Consider the following 24,752-nt stretch of genomic DNA (forward strand, 5'->3'; position numbering starts at 1 on the left):
TTTTTTTTTTTTTTTGAGACAGAGTTTCCCTCTTGTCACCCAGGCTGGAGTGCAGTGGCTTGATCTCAGCTCACTGCAACCCCCGCCTCCCAGGTTCAAGCAATTCTCCCACCTCAGCCTCCCGAGTAGCCACTGTGCTTGGCCAAAAGCTACACATTTTACTTACATGTCTGTAATCTCTGAATACAAAGGAAGACTTAAAATGGGAAATCTGGCTGGGCATGGTGGCTCACGCCTGTAATCTCAGCACTTTGGGAGGCCAAGGTGGGCAGATTACCTGAGGTCAGGAGTTTGAGACCAGCCTGGCCAACATGGCAAAACCCCATCTCTACTAAAAATACAAAAATTAGCCAGGCGTGGTGGCAGGTGCCTGTAATCCCAGCTACTCAGGAGGCTGAGGCAGGAGAATCACTTGAACCTGGGAAGCAGATGTTGCAGTGAGCCGAGATTGTGCCATTGCTCTCCAGACTGGGTGACAAGAGCAAAACTCCATCTCAAAAATAAAATAAAATAAAATAAAATAAAATAAAATAAAATAAAAGACAGAAAACCAATTTAAATAGGAGAGATATTTTAAACACAAACCCCCCTTGTTTTGCTCAATGTGAGTGCATCCTACTGATAGTGACAGAAGGCACAGAAATTCTAGGCAGACAGTGGCATGTCCCTGGCAAAACCCCACCTTCGAATCATAAAGCCTGGAATTCACAGTCCAAAGTGAAAACTTCCATCCCTGTGTTCCCACTCTTTCCCAGTTGGTTCTTTCCGAATGTCTTTTTACCAGTTAAATGTTGCCTTTTCCAAAACCACCTATGGCCTGCCCTGTCCCCCATACTGTGCCCATATAGACCCCAGACTCAGCTGGCAGAGGGAATAAGCAGCTGGACATTGGAGCGAGGTGACTTTGAGATAGCAGCTGAATGAAGCAACATGACCTCAGAAGAAAGAGGCAGAGGTGGCTTGACTTCAGGTAAGAGTGACCTGCTCTTCCCATTCCCTTTCCAGCTCCCCTCTCCACTGAGGGCTGATTTCATGGCTCAATAAAGTTCTTCGCATTCACCATCCTTCAATTCATCTGCATGACCTCATTCCTCTTGGGCATTGGACGAGAATTTGGGATGCACTAAGTACAAGCACCCAAACAGGTTTTCACACTGGCCTTTTGCCCTTGCTGGCAGAGGACAGCCATCTCACAATGAGGCAAAGGGTCCGCTGAGCTGATAACACGCTGCAACTGTGGACGGCAGAGCTAAGAGGGCAATGTAACAAGTCCTCTGGGGCCTTGGGATCACAGGCACCCACCCCCACTGGATGCTGCTGTGGGGCCTGCACAGAGTTTGCTCCTGCTGGCGCTAAAACTGCCAGCCCTGTTCCTGCACTCGCCTACACACTCCCTCCAGTGGTGGATCAAGGCAGACCGAGAGAATGGAGTTTGCTCCTGCAGGCACTGAAGCTGCTGGCCGGTTCCTTCAATTGCTTGCTCTGGTTCCTGCACTCGTTTGCTCGCGTGCTCCCTTCTGGGAGAGGTTGAGTGGGGTGGGTTGAGTAAATTGGGCACCCCTGTCCTGAGTCCCACGAAGTGGTCAAGAAAATATCTTGCATCACTATGTTCAATGAATTCAAGAAAGGTGTTGCCTGGTGCTTCAAATCTTTGGTGAACATCTAACCAATAACTGCCCCAGTCACTGAGAGAAATGATCCCTGGTATCTGAGTGGTATATTTCTTTCTGGATCAGGCTGTCTATTTAATCACTTTCCAACAGGCTGTTCTATTCACATGTCCACTTGATCTACATTAATTATTTTAACCGACATCCTTGTTAAGTGAAATTGTTTTTCCTAGCCAGACTATAAATAGCCTCCACCTTATTCATCATTTATCTCTTTAGAGATCACACTGGCTGCATTTATAAAGAAAGAAAGGCACAACTTGGCCAAGATACATGAAGCAGCCCACTCTAAGGGGCAAAGGAATTTCACAGTTATTGGAGAGACACAGCTTATGCTTTTTGTTTGTTTGTTTTGACAACAATGCCCAAACAGGGCATTGGCTTTCCTTTAAGTGTGAAAGATTGCTTTTTGTAGTGTTCTTTTACTGATTTCCAAGAAGGAGGGAAAGGAGAAACACCAGTAATATTGAAAAGCATCAGAAATAACTAAAATTAATAAAACCTCATATTCTATCACCTCTTCTCATCCACACAGTCCCACACACAAAGTAATTAAAGGTTGAAATGTATTTTAAAAGAAAAGAACTAAAGGGAATAAGTTTACTGTGACTATGTAAAAGGGTTAGCATTAGTCAACTTCTCATTATCTTCGAAAGAACCAACAGCTGAAAAGGAGACGAAATTCGCTATAAAATATGCCTGAGATCCTAGCACATATTATTGCTATTTCAGCTGATGTATTAAGATCCCTTATGTCAGTCAGAGCTCAATTATACTACAGTAGCAAACAATCCCACAATTCAGTGGCTTCAAAAGGTGCTTATTCTATATCTCCACCTATGGTCAGCAGGATGTTCTGTCCCATGTCATCCTCAGGCAGACACCAGGGGAGACTTCACTTTTGAACACTGCTGGTCATCTGCTAGGGTGCAGGTTAGGTAGCAAGTTGCATGAAGATTTGTAAGACTTTTGTTTGAAAGTAGCATCACTTCTGTTAACGTTTGATTAGCCAATGTAAGTCACCTAACCTCAACTAAACTCAGGGATGCAAGAAAGTGCAGCCTTTCCATGTTCTTGGAGGAAGAGTAACAATAGCAAACATGTTGGCTGAATAACATGGAATGAGTTCCACAAATCATTTCTCCCAGTATTGAATTTGCATTTGTAGTTTTCTTTCTGCATGTCTATTCCACAGGAGAGAACATCCGAAAGTCCCTTATGGTCAAGCTCTAAGTCCAGCATTTCTTGGGAATGCAGAGTGGCTCTTATGTTAGACCTGGATATGGTTCCTTTTGACCTGGACACTTACGAATTTTAAAAAATGGCACTTTCTATGGGCATCATATTAACTATGCAGAGGCTGGCCACCAAAAAAATCAATGAGGTTATCACTTTCTCTTGTTAAAACAATTTTGCTGTCAAAATTGTTTTTTCACTGATCTTAATTAACAATTGAATTCCATGGACCAAATATCAGTCTCCTTGGTTATGTGGCAATTATGTATTATGACTTTTGGGAAGATGCATTAAATAAAATAAAGGCAAAAGTACTCTATTTGACCAAAAGAGCTTTACAGACCTGAATATTATTCTAGTTTTTCTCCTGAGTAGTTTTTTCAAATGGTTTTAACGTTTCATTCTTGTTTTTCATATATATTGGTCTACAACATGTGTGCGTGTGTGTGTGTGTGTGTGTGTGTGTGTGTGTGTGTGATGGATGGAGAATAGGTAGGGTGGATGAAAACTTAGTTGGATCATTTCTAACATTATGCAAGTTAATAATGTGAGTTTTAGAAATTTGAAGTCAGTAGCTAGAATTATTGTGACTACTCTCCATCATTTGATATTACTACTCCCATTTATTTGTATTTTCTCAGCTTCTTGTGGTCTCAGATTTTATTCCTCAGCTTTTCTTATATCCCTCCTATCTATTGCATGTAAAATTTCAGAGTGAAATGGATGCTAGAATTTTCCCATTAATAAAAGCTCAGACTATTATTTCACAGGTTTATTTCAAAAAAATGAAAGTTTGCATATTAGTCAAAATTCTTTCAGTAGCAAGCAACTGATTCCTGACTCAAACTAGGCTACATTTTAAAAAGGCATATATCAGCTATTGGTCTGTATCAAACCACATCCAAAACTCAGTGGCTTAAAATAACAATAATTTATTTTCATTCAAGAATGTGTGGGTCAGCTGGTCTCAGTTGAACAGCTCAGCTTGAAGCTGCAGATATAGCTGAGCTTGGCTTCTTACTGTGGGTTGGGCTTGTGTCTGTTCCATGTATATAAATTATGAAGCTCAGGCTGAAAGGATAAGTAATGCTTTTCATGGTGACAAAAGAAGCAGCAGAGGACAAACCCAATGGAGCAAATATCTTTTAAGCCATTGTTTACCTCACATTTTTTAACATCTTATTGGCAAAGCAAGTCATAGGGATTAACTCAGCATCAAAGTAGAGGGAAAGCATATCCCTCCCATGAAGGTGGTAGAAGGGGAAAACGTACTTTTGAGCAGCAATCTCATCTTCCACAAAGGGCGTTATATTGGTTCATGTATCAGGGCAGTCCAAGGGCAGTAAATCAGACTGTGTGCACAGCCAGATCCAGGTCAGATCATTGCCTTTCTCTTTATTGCTCTCCCTCTGTCCATGTCCCATCTCTGATGCCTCAGTATGATGATTTTATTCTCTAGTGAGTATTCTAACATGGGTAAAAATACAACCTCTGGTAGTTTGGGGGTTATTTTCTATGTGCTATTTTCTAAATGCATAAAAAAGACCTTTCCCCACCTCAGAATTCATCTATCAAACCTCAGAGAAGATTCTGATTGATGTAGCTGAAGGTCAATACCTAGTCTATATCAGTCACTAAGGTCAGACGAATGACATGTAGGATTAGCAAACCTAGACTAACCCATTTGTTGAGAGAATGGGGCATAAGATTTGACAGTCTCAATAAAGTCACTTGGAGTTGTGGTTGGATGGTATCATTTAGGCAAATTGGGTGGTTGTCACGTGCAAAATATGATTGATATTGAGTAAGCAGAAACATTAGATGCTCACTGCAGTAATAGTGTATAATTAATATGCACACATTTTACATAAAATATTAAGTAGATGGTTTCACAAAAATACATAGACATGGAATGGAATTTGGTGGAATTTACCCATTTACAAACACTCAGATTAACCCTTTATCTGTGTTTTCAGAGAGGGAAACCATTCTCTAGGTTCAGAGCTCAAAGCTCACTTAGTTCTTATGTGAGTCTTAAGATTATTTCTACTTTACTTTTAGATATTCAAAGAGAGTAATGTTAGCCTTTTAATTAATATATTTCCAGTAAGATTCTGATAAAAACTACTTAGTTTCCAGAGATTTTAGACATTATATAATATAGTACCTTCATTTAAAGAGAAGGAAACAAGGGCTTCAAGATAAGAAGTCAATTTCCTAAAGTTGTAGTTACATATTGACAGAACCCACCAGACCAGATCACGTCAGTCAAAATAAACAAGCAAAAAAGAGAATAAAAAAGAAACTAATTTGGAATTAGATTCATCCAGACCCATTACCTAAATGGATCACTTTACCAGGAGATTAGGGAGTCTCCTCTGCATTCCTTAATTTATAGAAGCAAACTATCCCTTTTGTATGAGTCTGTTTCCACACTATTGATAAAGACATACTTGAGACTGGGAAGAAAAAGAGGTTTAATTGGACTTACAGTTCCACATGGCTGGGGAGGCCTGAGAATCATGGTGAGAGGTGAAAGGCACTTCTTAAATGGCAGTGGCAAGAGAAAATGAGGAGGAAGCAAAAGCAAAAACCTCTGATAAAACCATCAGATTTTGTGAGACTTATTCACTATCATGAGAATAATATGGGAAAGACCAGACCCCATGATTTAATTACCTCCCTGTGGGTCTCTCCCACAACTCAGGAGAATCCTGGAAGATACAATTCAAACTGAGATTTGTGTGGGGACACAGTCAAACCATATCATTTCGCCCCTGGCCCCTCCAAATCTCATGTCCTCACATTTCAAAACCAATCATGCCTTCCCAGCAGTACCCGAAAGTCTTAACATTTCAGCATTAACCCAAAAGTACACAGTGCAAAACCTCATCTGAGACAAGGCAAGTCCCTTCCACCTATGAGCCTGTAAAATCAAAAGCAAGCTAGTTACTTCCTAAATACAATGGGGGTACAGGTATTGGGTAAACACAGCCATTCCAAATGGGACAAGTTGGCCAAAACAAAGGGGCTACAGGGCCCATGCAAGTCTGAAATCCAGTGGGGCAGTCAAATTTCAAAGCTCCAAAATCATCTCTTTTGACTCCACGTCTCACATCGAGGTCACACTGATGCAAAATGTAGGTCCCCATGGTCTTGGGCAGCTCTGCCCCTGTGACTTTGCAGGGTACAATCTCCCTCCTGGCTGACTTCATGGGCTGGCATTGAGTGTCTGAGGCTTTTCCAGGTACACGGTGCAAGCTGTCAGTGGATCTACCATTCTGGGGTCTGGAGGACAGTGGCCCTCTTCTCATAGCTCCACTAGACAGTGTCCCAGTAGGGACTCTTTATGGGAGGCTCTGAACCCACATTTCCCTTCCATACTGCCCTAGCAGAGATTCTCCATGACGGCCCTGCCCCTGCAGCAAACTTTTGCCTAGGCAACCAGGCATTTCCATATATCTTCTGAAATCTACGCGGAGGTTCTCAAACCTAATTTCTTGACTTCTGTTCACCCGCACACTCGACACCACATGGAAGTTGCCACGGCTTGGGGCTTCCACTCTCTGAAGCCACAGCTGGAACTCTCTGTTGGCCCGTTTCTGCCATGGCTGGAGCAGCTGGGACACAGGACACCAAGTCCCTAGACTGCACACTGCATGGGGACCCTGGGCCCAGCCCACAAATTCACGTTTTCCTCTTGGGCCTCCAGGCCTGTGATGAGAGTGGCTGCTGTGAAGGTCTCTGACATGACCTGGAGACATTTTCCCCATAGTGTTGGGGATTAAGATTAGTCTCCTTGCTACTTATGCAAATTTCTGCAGCTGGCTTGAATTTCTCCTCAGAAAATGGATTTTTATTTTCTATGGCATTGGCGAGATGCAAATTTTCTAAACTTTTATGCTCTGTTTCCCTTTTAAAATGGAATGATTTTAACAGCACCCAAGTCACCTTTTGAATGCTTTGCTGCTTAGAAATTTCTTCCCCCGGATACCCTAAATCATCTCTCTCAAGTTCAAAGTTCCATAAATCACAGGGCAGGCGCAAAATGCTGCCGGTATCTTTGCTAAAACGTAACAAGAGTCACCTTTGCTGAAGTTCCCAACAAGTTCCTCATCTCCATCTGAGACCACCTCTGCCTAGACCTTATTTTTGATATCACTATCAGCATTTTTGTCAAAGCCATTCAACAATTCTTGAGGAAATTCCAAACTTTTCCACATTTTCCTGTCTTCTTTTGAGCCCTCCAAAGTGTTCCAACCTCTGCCTGTTACCCAGTTCCAAAGTCACTTCCACATTTTCGGGTATCTTTTCAGCAACGCCCCACTCTACTGGTACCAATTTACTGTACTAGTCCATTTTCATGCTGCTGATGAATACATACCCAAGACTGAGAAGTAAAACTTACAGTTCCTCATGGCGGGGGAGGTCCTCAGAACCATGGTGGGAGGTGAAAGACACTTCTTACATGGTGGCAGCAAGAGAAAATGAGGAAGTAGCAAAAGCAGAAACCCCTGATAAACCCATCAGATTTTGTGAGACTTATTCACTACCACGAGAATAGCATGGGAAAGACTGGCCCCCATAATTAAATTACTGCGCCCCCCCCCCCTCCGCAGGTCCCTCCCACAACCACAAGGGAGTTCTGGGAGATACCATTCAAGTTGAGATTTGGGTGGGGACACAGCCAAACCATATCACCTTTCTAGACCATGTTCCAACTAGAGAAGAATGGAAAGTCTGGTCATCCCAGTTTTCCACAATTCAGAGATTAGCAGAGATACTCAAATGAGTACCCTGCTGCTCCATGCCCAGAGTTGTAAATAAGTGCCTACCCCTCAAGCTCTTCAGACTCCATCAGGCACTTCTAGGTAGAGCCATGCCTATAGTTGGGATTTGACAAAATTAACCTCAATCTTTACTTTCATGATTTAGTTCTTGTAGGATGTTTTGGGATGAATGGAAGGTATGCAAAATAGAGGATCAAATTGAATAAATAAGTTTAGTCAAATAAGGAGTATATGTATTTGAGTGAGAAAATCACATTGTAGGCATCACAATGGAATCTGTTTCCTCTCTGGGAGGGCAGGCATAATACCATATGTGTGGTATACATATACCCACCTGACAACTTTTAGAGAATAAGAGGGAAAACAAAGACTTTTAGTTCAGCTAGAGTGTTAGCTGAATTGTATTCTGTTCCTTCTCACTTTGGTCAGAGCCAATTTAAGTAGATCTTCATTTTCTTCTCATGCTCCATTTCCACCAAATGTCTTTTCAGTTCAGATAAAGCCTCTCTCAGCCAGACTTTACTTCTGTCTTGCACTGGCATAATTACAGAAAATTGCACTGTTTGCTCAATTTTTGCAAATTGAGCTAATGCAAAACTATGTAAATTATTTACCAAAAAGAAGCAAAATCAAACAAGTAAATGGGTTTGTGCTACGCATTAAGGGAGCACAGTGGCACAGCCGGCATCTTGGTTCCAGAGCCAGCTTGATGAGCTCAGCCCTGGGCTATAGAGTGGGACTACTATTGCCTGGCTCTGGTGAGCATTAGAAGGGGCGTTCCTTTCCTGCCACTTCAAAATCTTAATCAATTTTTTTTCAAACTCTTGAGTCAGCTGAAGGATTTGGAGAAGTCAGTATTTTGCAGTCTGATTAAGGCAAAGTTCTACTGCTGTTTCAATTCCTTCTCATTCTTTCCACTTCCTGCTTTGTCCTGCCTTTCTGTTTTCCCTTTCCTTGTCTCCTCCTCTGTTATACAACACTTGGTGCTCTATAATAATGATTAAGAGTGCAACTTTTAATTCCACAGTTTTGTTTTGATTTCATTTGTTTTTGTTGTTTTCTGAAAGATATTTGTACTTGAGTGGATTTCATTACATTTGAAATACTAGTTTTCTAGTTGTGTGGTCAGTACAAGCCTCAAAAGTGTACTTGTGCCAGTGTTTCATTCACACGTAACCTCTCAAACCCACATACCACACATCCTGTCTACCTAAATCAGCATTTATTGTTTCCATAGCTGTCTTCTGTTCTTGATGACTGTTGGTCTCTCTTCCACACTTAACTTTAACAAGGGAGTGTAGAATTATGAAAGAATGAATTTGCAGCTGACATTGAAAACAGATGTTTGATCATAGATTTTACATTCATGTTGGTGCTGGGAAGAGAAGCTTATCTTTTTATTTCAATTCATGTTAATTCAATTGTCCACATCTTTCAAATTCTTCTAAATGTCATGTGAAGAAAGAAATTATATGTAAGAGAAACAAGCCCAAACCAAATAAATATGGTCTATAGTAATAATATAATGGATCTAGTTTTCATGTGGTCTAGGAGTTCAGAAAAGGAATGAGTTGGTATAGACTTATGAATTCTAGTAATTTAAAAAGGTACAATCATAACAGTAGTTATTCAGCATGTACTCTGCAATGCATACAGTGGTGAAAAAGACAAACATGGCCCTTTCATGAGACAAATACAGAAGAAAGTGACCTGAATTAGATTTGAATAACAGGTAAGGTTGAATAATTATACCAGAGATTTAAGGGTATTACTAATATAGACAATGGTATGATAAAAGATATTGGAATGTGAGGGAATTTTTCAGGGTCTCTGGGTAGGAAGATCTGTCTGGAAAAATAAAAGTTAACTGTGTATATGTGGGTCACACACACATTCACATTCACATTCTAATTTGCACACACACACATATATATGTGTGTGTTTATGCTTGTGCTTCAATATGTAAAAGGCTTAACATTTTACATAAGAAGGCAATTTATCTGATTAATTAGTAGGTTAGGAAAACTAATCTTGAGAAATCTTCACTTGATTTTAGTGTTTTCTTCAGTGTCTGATTGCTTATGATTTTTTTCTATTGTTACAACATTAGCAGCTTTAAGATTCCTTTTTGAAGCTAATGACCTATATGTACACAAAAATCATACAACCTAAGATGCCTTGCTATGTTTTGTGGACCAGAGATTGTTTTCCTTCTCTCTCTTCTGCCTATCATGTTTGTAGAAATCAAAATAAAGGAAAAAAAATATAAGCTCTCCTAGGTTACTTATCACATGTTGTTAAGGATTTGGAATTTTGTTCTGATGTACATTGTCAATCTGAGAAGCACAGTTGAGGCAAAAACTTCAATGAATGCATTATATTTCATTCAAATTCAATTTGAAAGCTCTTCTAGAAATGGTTGATCCCTTAAGTAGTTACCGTGATTATTTTAATAAAAAGTTGATATTTAAGATCTAATATTTTGGGATTGGTTTTAATTAGTTTAGAAGTGACATTCATTTATGGGACATTAAGAATTTAACCCTCCAAGTATATTGTTAGAACTGCTTTACAAAATTCAGAAAATCTCCAATAAAAAAAAAAAGCAGTGATTTTGTTGAACCTGGTCATCTCAATTTCAGCATTCTCCTCTTACAGATAATCTCTTTGTTTTGATTATTATTGCTTCATTTGTGCTATTTTTGTATTGATGGTCTTTCTTTAAATTCTTCTCTAGGTCTTTTGCTAACCCGTGATTCCTTGAGGTTTGTGTTCTCCATTTTCCTCTTCTCTCCTGAAACAGTTCCTTCAAACAGTCACATTGATTGTCACGGCTTCAACTCTGAACTCCAAGGAGATGATTAACAAATGTGACAACTTGTTATAATCTGACTAATTCTCTGCATCCCATTTTCTCTCTCAATCTGCCTGCTGTTACTATCTAGATGTGTGACCATCTACACAACTTCAAATAAAATTTTCTTGCAAACATTTTTCTTCCTATTTTCCAACTTTTTACTAATGAAAACTCCACTCTTAGTTACCTGGACTCATAGTCTCAGAGTCATATTTGATTCTCTCTTCTTTTTTGTCAAGATAAATCAATGTTATTTAAAAATCTTTCTTTTTTATATTGTTTGTTGTTGTTGTGATGTTCACATCCAATAGATTTCATTCCCTTATTTGTACTTCTACTTTAAGCCCCTAGCATCCTTTATAAAGTGATGCTACAAAGTTTGACTGATCTCTGTACTATGCTCATTGGCCGTTTCACTCATGACCTTGTAAGAGATAATTCTCTTTTACATAAGACTCTACCCCAATTCTTGGTCAGGCCTGATTATGCAATAAATCAAAGTGTCTATGACTGTGAGAAAGTTTAGAATCACACTGGGAAACATCTTTGACAAATTTAGGGGATTTGCCTCATTTTACCTTTCTTTTAGTTTCCTGTTTAAATTTTCTCCACCCACTTTTGAATTTTTAAATTGTATTTAATCATGTTTTTAAAATTTCTGAAAGATTTCACAGCTCCAGATACTCCAATCATCTAACGCCTTACAACAGACCACATCAAATATTGTGGCAATAAACAAAACCTGCCATTTATTATTATGTGTCATGGTTTTGAGCGGTGAATGACTGGAACCAGTTAGGTAGTTCTTTGTCAGGGTGTCTCATGTAGTTGTAGTTAGATGATGGCTGGGGCTGCAGTTGTCTCCAAGTCATCCTTATCACATTTTTAGCATCTGAGCTGGGAAGATGCCCATGGCTGATGGAGGAACAGCTGGAAGTCCTCAAGCATTTCTCTTTACCTCCATGTGTTTTCTCCAGCATGACAGTTTCAGGGTAGTTGGACTTCTTATGGGATGAATCAGGGCTCCAAAATTGCATATATTGAGAGAAAGTCAGGCAGAATCTGTATCACCTTTTATGACCTAAACTCATAAGTTACATAATTCAACTTCTGTACCATCCTATCAGTTGAGGCAGCCGTAAAGGCTGACTCAATTTAAAGATGAACCAATGTAGACTCCACCACTTGATGGTGGAGTGGCAAGGTTCTGGAAGTTCATGTGTGATGTTAATGTTGGAAAATGCAATCTGCTATACTGGGTTAAAGTGTAACATACGTAAAAAAATTTTTTTAAATAATGTATCTTGCCACCTCCATTGTTTGTTCCTACTAACACAGCCTGCTAAAGTTTAATTTTCCTATAGCATAACATTTATCCTATAGTAATCTTCCAGTTAATAGACAAACATTCCTACTTTTATGATGTCTTTGCATCTTGTGATGAAAAGATTTCTGTGGTTAAAAATTGTTAAAACATTTAAATAGCCTTCTACACTACAGGACTTGTACATGTGCATTGTGAATGTTCAAGAAGGACAGATATCACATAGATGATTTTCACAAAAGTTTATAGAAACCTTTTTTGAGTGTCCCTATTAACATTTTTCAGTGTCTTTATTCTGTAGGATGTACTGTGGAAAGCACTGATCTATACTACCATGTCACAGTTCTGTATGTACAGAATAATCACATAATCTGCTAGTTAAGCCACACACTTTTGAGAGACTGGAGGCTGCTATTAATGATAATAGACATTAGCCATTCCAGATACCCCAGTGTAAGGGTCACTCTACTTAGGTGGCATTACAGGCTCTCCATGCTGGTGCCTAGCTAGCTTTACAACCTCTTTCTCTTGTCCTTAGCAGCCCATTTTTAATCTCTTGCTACTCATAGGCTTTTGGACACAGTACATAGTTTTTATTCTCTGTGCCTCTGTATTTGCTTACCTCTAAAACTTTTCCACTCCCATTTAGAACTTTAAGAAGTTCTCCAGTGAAAGGTAAAACCTTTCAATGAAAATCATACCACTTCCCCAAGGCAAACTCTGTTCCATCCTATATTACAGCCAACTATAATCTAGGCTTCCTCTTCCTTTACATTGTGAAATGCATGTGTTTAGGGATAATTTTTTACAGTATTGAATTGCTAAGCATTACGCTATATCATATCCAAACTAAAGAAAGTTATGTATTTCTCCCATATTCAATACATGCAGATATGTATTGAAATGTTAGCAGTTATTTTTACTCTAACATAACTATTTAACAATGGTTTTATGGATCAACTATCAGCCTTTCCTAGTACTGGATGTCAAGGGAGATTTGAATGAAGATGTTTAAATCTTCAAAAGGGGTAGAGACACACACATGTTCTATGTTGAGTTTATGCAAGTGTTCAAAGCAACCAATCAGGTTAATAAAAATATACTGACATTACGACAATTGGCATAAAATATAGACAAATATATTGGTATTATCATAGTTTTGATTTATAGGAAGGGTAAGAAGAGAAAGGGCAAATAAGAAGGGATGGGCTAGACCATTTAGAAGTGTGACAAGAAGGGGAGGATGGACATACATTAGACAGCAGTGACATTTCCTACCTCTCCTTCATTATCTTAATTATAGTTCCTTTCATAAAGACAGTTGCTTATTTTCAAGTTGGAAAAGAGGAATATTTTCCAATATCCTATACTCAACCTTAACTATAAGAAAACTGAAGAATGAGAATATTTATGGATGTCTACTTTCCCATTTTCCCACAAAGCTTTGGACAACCACTGTGTTTAGTTCACATATAGCTCACAAGTTTATCTTCATAATGTTGGGTCTATCTCTGAACCCCTGAATGTTGAAAAAGAGCTCACCTTTGAAAAATAATAATGAGAATGGGAAGATTTGAGCTGCTGGAGAGCCCAATGGCAATAATGGGAGAGGATACAGGCAAGTGATAGAATCTAGAAAAAGGATAGAAAAGAAAGACTTACATAATTAAGTTGGTTTGAAGGCAGCAAAGATACTGTGGTTGCTGGGAGCCTAGAAACCTGGCAGAAATAAATACAAACATGAACAAAGTAGGAAGAGATGCAGAAAGCTAAAGAAATGAAGTTTGTGTTTTGAAAAGGATATGAGATGTTTAGTTTGAGGGAAAGAATGACCTGACTATTAGAAAGCAGGGTGAGTTTCCTTGTCAGAAACATTCAGAATTCAGTGCAAGAAAGAAAAAGCTATGAGAAATATTTGTTATAGGAGTCTTTCTATAAGGGACGTTGAGCAATATTGTTAATAATATATTGACCAGCTTTATTTATAAACAAAAGAAGTATAAAATTAACACATGATCAGTGATTATCCTGATTGTCAGAAAAAGTCAAGAGTTAAATTTCAAAGTTTCAGTCTATAGAGACAAATCTATAGGGAAAATAAACAAATTTAGTTACAAGAAAAACTATTGTTCAAATTCTCATGCACCTTTTACCCAGTCATCTGGATTCTATTTTTAATTCAGTATTAGGCCATCCTAGACACTGGATCCATAGTTTAATGGCGAAGCCTGGGACTCATAGTCCAAAAGTTTTTCAAATTCTGAAAGCTGAATCCTCTTCCTGTTTCTCTTATCACTCATGGCTGCCTGTCTCAGCAGGTTAATCCATTCCTCTATTGAGATTAGTAGTTATTTTATAATATGGTAACTATAATTATGAATTATAAGATAACTCACATATATATCTTCAAGTGAAGACAAATATCTCTGTAACCCCAGATGTGTGTCCAATGGTCTTCTCACCTGCCATCTCCTCCTAAATATTTCAAAGACATTTTAAACTCAATATGGTTAAAACTAAATTCGGTAAAAATCATATGATTTCTTACCTCTCCAAATTTATATAATCTTGAAACTAGGAGTAACCCTGACACTAATAAGAAATGTTTGATACCCATATCACTTTTATCCCCTTATTTCTCTTCATACATACACCTACCACTTTTGCCCAGGTTGCATCTTTTTTTTCTTTTTCTTTTTCTTTTTTTTTTTTTTTTTTTTTGTCTAAGACTTTTATTTTAGTCACTTTACTGTTCTACCTGTATTTTTCTCTTTTCCACTTTGACTTCTCCATATTCTAGATAATTGTATTTTCAAAATGAAAATTTGAATCATATTCTTTTTCTGTTTAAAATCACTCTAATCTCATTGTTCTTAAACTCTATGTGGCATCCTGCAACTTGGCCTTCAAGACCTGGTATAATGATATCCACTTTAGGAGTTCCTCTTCAGCTTTATTGTACAGTTTAATCGACCCCACTTTTTCTGTTTCAGAGTCTGTAGTCTTCTGCTCCTTTCAAGCTCCATGCCTAAACCTGCCATGCATCTCAATGTTGGCACATCTTATACCACCAACATGAAATGTTTTTCTCTGTCATCAGTCATTGTTTTCTTTAACTGTTCAATTGCCATTTCTTCGAAAAAGTGTCCCTAACTTTCCAGATTGTGATCAAACTCCTGAAACTTATGAAATTAAGCACTTCAACTTTAGAGTATTGTCAATGTTACAGTCTTACATTGGTTTGTGTGGTTGATAACATTTGTCTATTTTACTGGCATAAACATTCTATAAGATCAAGAACTCTGTTTGCTTTTGTTCATCATTGTACTCCCACTACCTCAGACTGTACTTGGCATATACTAAGCATTTTGTGAAGACTTGTTACATGGATAATTGTATTAAACAATGAATCAAAAGGTACGTCATAGCCCAGATAAACACAAGTATTGTATCTTTTTGCTCTTACTAGAAATATGGTGAGAGCTCAGTCAATATGCATGATATTAATATAAAAAGTAATTAATTGTTGAGGTTCTTTTTCAGTAAACTTCAAAGGAATGCATTATTCCAGTGAGGATCTTCTGGACGGTCAAAGTTGATATGCAATCAAGGGTGTTAGACTGTTTTCAAGTTATGCTATACAAACGTAGAGTGAGGAAGCAATAGAAGAAAGAAATGCAGCAGGCCAGAGTCAGTTGGCAGTAATGAGGAAAAGAGCGATTGCCAACAACTGCACTTTTCAGGGAGACAAAAATGTGATCAAAAGCATCAAAACCTCAGGGATCAAGTCAGTGTGCTTGCCAGTCAGCAATCAAATCTTTATCCAGTGTACTGGAAACACCCCTGGCAAGGTACCAGATCCAATGTGTATTTGATTATGAAGTGTCTTCATTGTTATCAACCTTAGGAATGTAATGTTTCACCTGCCAATTGTCTACAAAAGTTGTTCAACAGAACATCCAAACGAAAGTCCCTGCCATCAGTCCTGAGACAGATAATGCAAACACAGATTAGGAACCCCAGAACACATATATCACTGAACTCTCTTAAGTCCCAGTTTTGGGTTAGGCACTGAACTATTTTCTGGGATGTGTGTATTTGTCAGGAGGAGGGGGCAGTTGAAGGAGGGAGAATTAAAGTCCTTGTCTTTAAAGAGCTTTTTAAATCTTAGCATTAAATAATCTCGGCTTCCTTCTGAAATCTGAAGTTGACTAAGAAATTTACAAAGGGTTTACCATGCCCCATGCATTGTTATAAGTGTTTCATGTAAATTACTTAAGTTAACCTTCATGACAAATCCATATGATAGATATCACTATCTCCTTTGAGAAAATTAGGAAACAGGGGCATTGGGAGTTTATAAAACTTGTCTGAGGTAGGAATTGAACACAATCTGTGTTACTACAAAACCTGTGTGTCAGTCACCACAGGATTTAGCCTCCAACCTCTTTGCCCACTGCAAATATAAGCTATACTATACATTTGGTGGAAATCTTGGGGAACATAATCTAAAAATAGTGGTTCTGATATATCATGTGATGTCTTACATTTATGTATTAATTCAATGGTATGCACAGAGAAAAAAAGCAAACTAAATATTTGAGTCTCATAAGATTTATCTCTGTAGATTTTCATAAACACAAGTGAAACAGATACAAACACCTTAGCTATCTCTATTATTTTGCTCATGGTGGAATCTTAAGTGAAGTTTTCACAATTACCTTAGTTGGTCTTGTAACTTGGCAAGCACGCATGCTATCTCAGTTTGTCTCTGAAGCAGAAATCAAACTACAGTGTAGTTAAAAAGCTATGACTACTTTCTACCAGGTTGATCTTTTTTGGACTATTTTAGTTTGAAAGTAAAAGGTGGCATGTCCCTCCTGGTCACCAACACATAGTTATTATGGGAACGGACTAGAAACCAGGTATTAGTACGTGAGATATGATAATACAGCATTATAGAGCTAGAGAAATAGTAATGACAAAATGATCCCATTTTGAATGATTCAGGAGATTCACCAAGAGAAGTTTGGATACCCTATAAAATCATTATTATTTCTGGGTAACAGTGTTAGGTACCCGAAGTCTTCATTAGCTCACTGCCAATAGCCCCTGAATATGGGTCTCTAGTGAAGAACTAGAGGAGACTAGAAAAGCCATGTTTACTGAATTATCATCATCATCATCATCCTGCTTGATATAATTTTTTTTTATCTTTTGTTAAACAAGAATCTCATGACTCAGTAAAGTGAGCTATAAGTTGTATATTAACTATGGGACCTGAATGTCCATTTGATATATTCTTCAGACACGGGGGAGTCTTTTAACTTCTTTGGTTGTCTTCATCAATGGTATTCATCACCTCAAAAGCCTTACATGCTTATTTAAATAGTTTGAATGACAAGTGATAGTGAGTCAACAATAGCTTTATTTAGTGGCTTCAGGAGTGAATTTAAAAAAACATATTCTTATCTCTCCCCACCCACTTTAGCTGCCCCATTTCTTTAATGATACATAGCCCACAATGCATTTTTCTTTGAGAAGCAGAATACCCATGATTTATAATGATATCTGTATAAGGAAGATTTAAGTCAGCATGTGTCCTCTGCAGTGTTTGCGTTTCATACATTGTTTTTCAGTTTTGAATTTTTTATTTATTTTTTTGGCAGATGTTTAAGGAACATCAGACATCTGTAAGACAATAGGTAGATATTTTGTGTGTCGGGGTGGATGGGGTAGTGAAAGGGCTTCCAGTGTCCCTGAAATCACACAGCAGAGAGACCCACTTATCTGCCAATGACTGACTAGCTGGCACTGTAGAGGGGGGACAGGCAGAGAGAGAGAAAGTGGCTCTCACTCGATGCACTTGTACCTAAGCCTCCAAATGACACCCACAACATCCTTTCCATGCAGCAGGCTCCCTTGACATTAGAGAAAATATCACCGATACCAGCTTGCCATATGGGCATCTCCAGGCAGGGCATCTGCTGTGTGCTGTGGCGGCACATGGTGGAGACAAGAAAGGTTTAACATTTTTTATTAGTGTATGCCATAGACAGTTGAACTCCATTATAATGTCTGCAGGAAGACTCTGATCCATTCCATTATCACAGTGACAAAGAGAAAGGATGGCTCATGATTCCAGAAAGGTCAGAGAGAACTAGTATTCAGCTGTAAGCACTCAGGGTATGATGATAATAATGGGAGAAAGGCTTTAAAAGATGAAGTTTACAGTCAGATGAAAATTAACATTTAAAAAGAAAGCCTGATCTATGAGATATCCCTATTCCTCTCTATTTCTTTCTCCTAGAAATTGCTGGTTGTTAGTGCATTTATATAAAAATATGTTCTTTCTCCTTCAGAAATCCATATCTGCTCTCTGATGCTTCCCACACTGACGTATTAGAAGGAGATGCCTGTTGCTATGGGAGTGATTTCGATGTCACAAATGGAAGATAATTGTTTCATTGTGTGATTAAACAAAGGAAGGAAATGAATTGGGAAGGCAAAGCAGGTGGCTTATCTGTGTTTCTGGCTATAGGTAGCTAATTATTAATCCTTTGGCAATCCTGGGAATAACATTAATCGTAAGAAAACTCCTGGGGTACAGAAGTGAATGGGGTGTGATGTGTGCTTGAACCAGAATTCACATTTTACAGTGACATGTCTAAAATAGTGACTAAAAATTACTTACTTGTTTCAGGACGTTATCTGCATGACTGACAATAAATTCGGACAACTGGTTGCTCCCTCCTGAAAACTTCTCTGATGAATAAAAACCTCTGTGATATGTGTTTACTCTCACTCATCCGCTTCTTCTTTTTAACAAAAAGGGGTAAAAGGGTTATCTGAATTCATAAAGTACTTCCCCCATCATTACATGGGCTGAAGGAATAAGCGTCAGAATTACTTAGACAAATATTTCCCACCTCTTCACTTGAAGCCCTCACCCTCATCCCAGGATACCTCTTTTCATCTTTTTAATTTAATAGTCAGGAGGTACTGTGTGAAGTGAGTCTAATGTTAGGTGTTTGACAGTCTGCAGCTTTAAGATGGCTGAATCAAGTCTATGTAGACTGCAGTTTCCACCTAATCAAAACAAACAAAAACATGTTAACACTGTTTGTTGCAAACAAATTAAATCTTAAAATGAAGATCTCACCCTAAATCTCACCCTCATTATTTCATCTTAAATTGAACTTTCAGTATCAACCCTAATGTTACCAGCCTTTCTGGCCAGTAACCAGTTTATCTGAGTTCATCATAACCAAGGGTGCTATGCTGAACCTGACAGGTATACAACTGCTGTATCCCTTTGACTTTTGTCCCATGTACTCAATAAATTCTTGATCTTACAATCCTCCTCCTCCACTCCTATAATGAGATGTCCATCCAGATAAGATGATGCTCTTACTGCTAAGATAACTGCTCAATCCAAAGATATTAGTCCTTATTGCTCTAGAGCAATATTTAATACTATGGACCAATATCTTCTTTTCCATTTTTTTCTCCCTTATATTTGCATTAGTATTCTCTCCTTTTACCTTTCTAGACATCTCTTGATATATTTTTTCACCATTCGTTTATTCTAACCATACTCAAAATATATGTAGGACTTTAAGTCCTTCTGTTTTTTTCTACTCTTCTCTCTACATATTTTGCAAAGAAGATGGCATTTATATGTTGCCCATCCATAGTTACATCTACCATGTATTTCCTCAAACCATGTGGACCCTCAAATCAAAATATCAAGCTCAGACATCTTGGTTATACTCTAACTTCATATAGCCATCACTACCTGAGTATCACACTTGACTTTCTCCAAGTTCAAAGCTTTCTTACCTTAGCAATCCCTTGTTTCAATGCACGGCCAACTTATGTCATGATTTGCAAAGTCCAGTTAATTTCATATTCTGCAGAGAAAAAAAAGGAAGCAAAAAAAAAAAAAAAAGCAGAACATAACAAAAGCAGATGGCAAAAGGGCCGATTTAAAAAAGTATATTCGTAATTACATTAAATGTAAGTGGTCTAAAGTAATGGCAGAGATTGTAATACTGAATAAAAAATGTAAATTAAAGTTAATGGAACCTAGTTGAAAGACACTGTAAGTAAAAGGACCTAAATAGCTTAAAAGTAAAAGGATAGAAATACATATGTCATGATAAGATTAATCAAAGGGAATTGAAGAGGCATGGTTAATATTTTATATTTTATTTTTGAATAACATTTATATTTTATAAATATTTTATAACATATTTTCATTGGTGTTTATTTAATAGTTTAAAATTTGTCTCCTCTTTCCTTTACATATGCTCTCCTGGTGCAAAGGTATTACTAACAAAGAAAAGACTGCTTCTGTTATACAACAATAAATTTATTGAACTAAAAGTTGAGACTGACACCTGGACATTTTGGGCTCCTCATATCTCTGAATAAACAGGCAAATAAATGAGTTACTCTACTGCAGAGGTAGTTGATCCTGATTATCAGAGGAAAATTGAGTTGCTATCTATCACAAAGTAAGTTTAAGGTACAGTATGTCCAGAATATAGAAGATTCTTCAGAGCATCTTTTGGTACAGTCATTTCCTGTAATTAAAAGCAATGGAAAACTACAGTAACACAGTTTAAGCAGAATGTATAACGGCCGTAATCTTCCAGCACTAAAGATTTGGGTAACACCACCAGGCCAAGAACAAGGTACAATCATATGACCTGCTGCGGAAATAAAGGCAGTAATGATAACGAACATTTCGACTTTATTTTTTTATATCAGTATTTTTCTATTTCTTGCCCATTTGAGATAAACTTGGGAAAATAATTATTTCTTTAAAAAAATGCTACACTCTAAGTTTCTTTTGAAATTGTATACCCAAGTATTTTCTACATTTTTTTTAACTTTTGAATTGGGTCCATGCTATTATTGGTCTTTTCACTGTGCACTGCAATTTTTTGTGTCAATTTTTCTCTCCTACTATTGTGTTTGCTCTGGTGCAAAGGTAAATCTAACACAAAGAGTAACACAGTTACTCTTTTATTGAAGTGAGGTTTTACTAATAAAATTATGATTCATGGTCACCCTTCTGATACCTGAGCTCTTGTCTGCAATTGTTCATAATTTCTTATGCACATCTTGCTGCCAGAGACATCAGCTCATTTCTTGAGCACAATTTCTGTTTTTGGGGTCTTAGTGTAGAGTCTTGCAAGAGGTTTTATCTGGTTCATTTTCTGCATGACAATTTTAGGAGAAAAGCATTGGGAAATAAAAGGTGAGAGGGGGATGGGACAAATAGTGTTCAATTTTCTTATCAACCTGCAATACCACAGTTAGTCCCAATCTAAATATTCCATCTCTCCTCTGGAGTTGCTGTGTGTCAGATCTTTGATATTGAAATACCAATTGTGTGACCCAAGAAAGTGAAACATCTGTGGTTAAGGACAACAATTAAAGGAGGTGTTGTGAATAGTCAGTCTAAATACTACAGTGTGAAATGGAGAAACAACAGAATCGCAACACATTGATGTGAGGAGTTGTTGGCTGCATATCTCTAAATGTAGCACTTGCCTACTCATAACCAACTTAAAAAATTGTTGCTTGTAGTAGTTTGCTAAGCAAGTTTGAAATACTTAACATTCACATACACAGGTGTGAGCACATGCACTCATACACTCACCCATACCCACCCACCCACACACATATATATGCATACACATATATGTTACATGTCATTTTCCAACATAAATTACTAAATATGAAGGTCTGTTCATAAATTACTGAATTTTTGAAGTACTATCCTTCTCTTACATTGACTCAATTGATCTTTTTAGCTAAAGGTATAAAGATCTTCCTTTTAGCCTAAGAATATTCAGGAAAAATTAAGAATAGATATAAACCTAAGTGGTTATTTAACATTAGAATTATCTGGGGAACTTTGAAAAAATATCTTTGCCTGAGCTTCACTTCTAAAGGTATAACCCAGGAATGAGTGTAGGCCTCTCAGATTAAAAACGCTATTTCCTGTTCCTTTAATTTCTGGTAAAATTTAGGATAGATCTGATTCCTTCATCTCTAAGTTAAGAGGCTGGATTATGTTAAATATAGAAAAGAAATAGTTTTCACAAAGGTTAACTGTATGATTTGGAGCTCTAAATAAAACAGAACAAAACCATAAAGCATGAGGAAAAAAAACATACAGAATCTTTTCAGTGATTTTAATGGGACAAACTATCTGGAAAGAAGGATTTGACAGCCAGTATCTTAGGCAATGCACCAAAAGATGAATTCATCAATTTTGCAATAAAATCAAGGTTATTAAGATAGAAAAATTATTAATAGAGATGAAGAAGATGTAGAGAGTATTTACATTAATGAACTGGAGGGTAAGAACATTTATGAACTGAAGGGTAAGGACATTTGAATCACATGGACTTAGGTAAAGGAAAAAAGGAGCAGACATACTATTGTTAAACTTCTACAGGCTGTCCAGGCAGAAAATGGATGTTTCATGTTTTATAATCATCTCACATTTGTGATATAAAGTATGATTAGAGAGCATTAGTTTCTGCTTTCCTTTTTGAGCTAATTGAATGTCAGACAACTGCTTATACTTTCTGTCATGATTTCATACTCTAGAAGGTAGAAGATAAATATTAGAAAATTCCCAGTGGGCCTACTAAATCCTATCATTTCTGCTTCTTCTCTTCCAAACACCAAGGCTGATACTGACATGAGACATGACATATCCAAGCCCTTTGGGGATCATTATATGGTTCCATCATGCCTACCCGACTGACTGTTCATCTTAACTTACTGATGTTTTCCTGTCCTAAACACCAGTCTTCCTCATTCACATACCTTAATTCCCTCTCTTACCTCCATGAGTAAGACTGCTGGTAACAGAGTTTTGCACTACAACCCAGCACCAAACACTACACCTCTGCCAATTTGGCAGCATGCATTTTTAGAATCCTCTAGAACTGTAGTTCTGCTTTGATCATAATCACCTGACTTGTTGTCATAGCAATAAAGCTTAGCCTGATGGCTGGATCCCATTTCCTGTTGACATATTATCCCTAATCAAGATTGTCTGCCTGCTTGCATTTGTCCATTTCCTCATATATGTGTTCCTTTGACTTTGGGGTAACATCTCTTTGCTCAATATGTGACTTCTCTTTTACCTTCCTTCTTCAGCCTAGTAGTTATTTAATCTAGGTGGTGAAATGTGCTGTGATGGTCTCTGTTTGTACCTTAAAAACTCATCAGCCTTTTTTTCTATCCGTGTCTTCTAGGGGTACAACCAATTTTCCGGTTTTGACCCCTTATCTGTTGACCAAGCTAAGGCAGAAACCAGCTAAATACTGGATTTAATCTTGAGCAACATAAAAGATCAGCTTTTGAAGTGAATCTGCTTTTATTCTTGGCAAAAGTTCAGAGGAGACCAACCAGAGTGGTGACAAAGTTCTTCAACATCAAGCCAAATGTAATACAAGGAATTATGGATAGTGCTTAATCTAAAATAAAGAAATTCCACATCTCCCTAAAAAGTTATTGGCTTCAAGAATGAAAACAAAAGAAGCATATTTGTCTCAATCCAAACATAGACACCAGAAAGACAAACCAGGACTATATAGCAAAGTAGCTTGCAGGATAATACATTGAAAAATGTAATTGTGCATAAATCATGCACAAAGTAGAAACCACAAATTCTGTATTTGGCAAGGCTTCCATTCCTTTGCATAATTCTTTCATTTTCATCTTGCTGCTTCCATTCTCTTTTCATCGAATAAAGCTACATAAAACAAAGACATAAACTGTATGCAATTAAAATGAGAAAATAGCTGAAAGGAATGTATTGATAATTATGTTAAAATCTATAACATAATTTTTCTTGCATTGTTAGGCATCTACTTTGTCATGTGTTGACGTCAGCATCTCAGTTCTCTCCAACATCTGAAAGCCTTTTCTTTTTTTTTTAAGGCAACTTCTTTTAGAGTGAACAAACTTATGTACCACTGAGTTGACAAAGGTGTATCTATATCCTATAGAAAGAGACCTCAAGTAAACCTCCAGCAGCCATCTGGACTTCCATGAAAACAGAGCAATCAGTGAGAGGCAGAGCTTGGAGGAGACGGTTTCCATAGACTGAAGCAGGTGCTGAAGCAAAACTCACACTTGCAGGATTGCAAGAGGTTGACCGAAAGAAGGAAGGACATTGACAGCTATGTTGTTGTGGAGTCCTGTTTTATAGTTACAACCTTGAGTCAAGTGGGTTTGTCTGGACAGAGTGTGTTGCCTTTACTGATAGGGAAGGCACCAGACACAGATAGTCTCAGGGACATTTGTTCTAGCCTTTCAGTATCCTTTCTCTCAATTATCTCACCTCATCCATGAAGCTGGTACGTATGATTTTTCCTTTCTTTCTCAATCCTTTAAAAAATTAAAGCCCTAAATCTCATTTCCACTGAGGTTTTAATGTTTCATTGTAACTTAAGATAAAACCTTTCTCTGATGTTAAAAATATTAAAGTAAGAAGCAATATGGCATGGTGCTTATGAGCAGGACTACATAGTTCTTTCTGAAGACAAATCTCAGACAAAACATTATCTCAGTGATCAGCCAGGTTAAGCAACCTTTTTAGTACCTCAATTATTCCATTTATAAAATTGCAATAATGATAGCACTAACTTATAAGATTGTGGTGAGGATTAAGTCAGATAATACAAAAGAAGCGTTTAGAGAATTACCTGGCATTATCTACCATTTATTGAATTTTTACGGTTAAGAAGAATAAGGAAAAGCAGAAGAAAAGAAAAAGTGAAAAAATAGGAAGAAGGAAGACTGGTAAGTTCTAATAAATTACAACAAATGGCAATGTA

The 24,752-nt window shown here is 37.5% G+C and overlaps 1 long non-coding RNA gene across 6 annotated transcripts in view; it reads right to left on the reverse strand.

The window, feature by feature from the left end:
- LOC108543347 (uncharacterized) overlaps nucleotides 1-22,839 on the reverse strand; it is a 31,810-nt gene extending 8,971 nt beyond the window's left edge. For 2 of the 6 annotated variants that reach the window (XR_001889543.1, XR_001889542.1), the window contains exons 1-6: nucleotides 22,750-22,839; nucleotides 20,967-21,104; nucleotides 19,720-19,790; nucleotides 18,844-18,966; nucleotides 18,572-18,695; nucleotides 14,274-14,352 (exon numbers count right to left, since the gene is read on the reverse strand). This is a non-coding gene — a long non-coding RNA (uncharacterized LOC108543347). Of the gene's footprint in view, nucleotides 1-11,300; nucleotides 11,577-13,539; nucleotides 13,597-14,273; nucleotides 14,353-18,571; nucleotides 18,696-18,843; nucleotides 18,967-19,719; nucleotides 19,791-20,966; nucleotides 21,105-22,731 lie in introns of those variants that run through there. The other 4 variants (XR_001889540.1, XR_001889538.1, XR_001889539.1 and 1 more) reach the window with 4 other exon arrangements.
- Nucleotides 22,840-24,752: the final 1,913 nt, after the last annotated feature.

This window comes from Rhinopithecus bieti, unplaced genomic scaffold (assembly GCF_001698545.2).
Source record: "Rhinopithecus bieti isolate Rb0 unplaced genomic scaffold, ASM169854v2 scaffold_23815, whole genome shotgun sequence".
In the NCBI taxonomy this organism is placed as follows: domain Eukaryota; kingdom Metazoa; phylum Chordata; class Mammalia; order Primates; family Cercopithecidae; genus Rhinopithecus; species Rhinopithecus bieti.